At 45.1% G+C, this 1,867-nt stretch overlaps 1 protein-coding gene across 1 annotated transcript in view; it reads right to left on the bottom strand.

Moving 5' to 3' along the window:
* The window catches only part of LOC101854318, a 65,748-nt gene that overhangs the window by 61,390 nt on the left and 2,491 nt on the right, over positions 1-1,867 (bottom strand). The gene's annotated exons all lie outside the window — the stretch shown is intronic.

The raw sequence follows: 1,867 nt of genomic DNA, 5'->3' as shown, positions 1-1,867 counted from the left end.
GGGGGGGGAGAGAAGGATTGTAATACTCATGTACAATATTAAATTGCTCTCTATTTAGAACTTGCTAGACACACCATACTATTCACACTCAGGGTTTCTACGTCCCCCGGGGAAACGATTAGGTCACTGTGACGTCATTTGCGAACGTCAATTGTTCTCTTTTTCTGCGACTCGGGGATGGTGGGGGCTCTAAGAGTCTAAGAGGGACTTTTTTCAGCCACACATCTACTGCCTTGACCTTGCTTGCAGAAGTGCGCGGCAAATAAAGAGTTAACTATCCTTCAAGAAAATCTACTAATCTACTAAAAAGTATGTCCTTTAGTTAAACTACGAGTTTGGTTTTTTTAATTTAATCTACGGCCTTTGCAACACAATTAAATTAAAAGAAGGGTGCTGAAGATTAGAGGTGTTCACAAGAGTGCAACAAGAAGAAACACGAGCTTTAATAAAAGCCACTTGGATGAATACAGCTGTAAGAAGAATTTTTCTTCCCATGCTGACTGACAGAACAGTATATGAAAGGAAGGGAAGGAGAGAAAGAAAGAGGGGAGGGAGACAAAACAAACGCTCCCCAAAACTGGTTTTCCGAATTGTCTGAAATGGAGGAGTGAACTATCTTCTCTCGTTCAGTCTTTGACTTGACTAGCTCTCTGAAGCCGCTGCCAGGAATCACACAAGAAGGAGAAGTGTGGATGGGTGCGGGGCACAAACCATTAACGATCAATGTACCCGCTCTTCCTCCTCCTCCCTTCCCAACATACAACAGAACTTCCTCCATGGCCCATCCCTTCCCGCCTTGCTGCTCAAATCTATCTTTCTCCACGTCCTATAAGAGAAACCAAAATGACCCAGCAATTAAAAACAAAACAAAAACAAAAAGAACTACCCCCCCCACCCCCAAGCGCGCAAAAAAGAAATAAATGACTTCCAATCGATCGAGCCTAGTCGCAATCAACTAGATCAAATCGTTAATAGAAGTGTTTTGGAGGCTTGTATTGTGTTGTGGGTGTGAACAGTCTGCAAGCCATTTGAAAGCAAACAAACTGAATACGTAAACACAGAGGAGACACAGTGGTCTCCAAGGGGGTAAAAACAGCAAAAGGAGCAGCAGAAACAGACAGCTATAGGAGCAGCAGAGACAAACAGCTATAGGAGCAACAGAAACAGACAGCTATAGGAGCAGCAGAAACAGACAGCTATAGGAGCAGCAGAAACAGACAGCTATAGGAGCAGCAGAGACAGACAGCTATAGGAGCAACAGAGACAAACAGCTATAGGAGCAGCAGAGACAAACAGCTATAGGAGCAGCAGAGACAAACAGCTATAGGAGCAGCAGAAACAGACAGCTATAGGAGCAGCAGAGACAGACAGCTATAGGAGCAGCAGAGACAGACAGCTATAGGAGCAGAAGAAACAGACAGCTATAGGAGCAGCAGAGACAAACAGCTATAGGAGCAGCAGAGACAAACAGCAATAGGAGCAGCAGAGACAAACAGCTATAGAAGCAGCAGAGACAAACAGCTATAGGAGCAGCAGAAACAGGCAGCTATAGGAGCAGCAGAAACAGGCAGCAAAAGGAGCAGCAGAAACAGGCAGTTATAGGAGCAGCAGAAACAGGCAATTATAGGAGCAGCAGAGACAAACAGCAATAGGAGCAACAGAGACAGGCAGTAATAGGAGCAACAGAGACAGACAGCTATAGGAGCAGCAGAGACAGGCAGTAATAGGAGCAACAGAGACAGGCGTAATAGGAGCAACAGAGACAGACAGCTATAGGAGCAGCAGAGACAGGCAGTAATAGGAGCAACAGAGACAGGCAGTAATAGGAGCAACAGAGACAGGCAATTATAGACAGAGACAGACAATT

The sequence above is a fragment of the Aplysia californica genome, unplaced genomic scaffold (genome assembly GCF_000002075.1).
Source record: "Aplysia californica isolate F4 #8 unplaced genomic scaffold, AplCal3.0 scaffold00123, whole genome shotgun sequence".
Classification (NCBI taxonomy): Eukaryota; Metazoa; Mollusca; class Gastropoda; order Aplysiida; family Aplysiidae; genus Aplysia; species Aplysia californica.
This window is presented reverse-complemented; position numbering and strand designations above follow the sequence as displayed.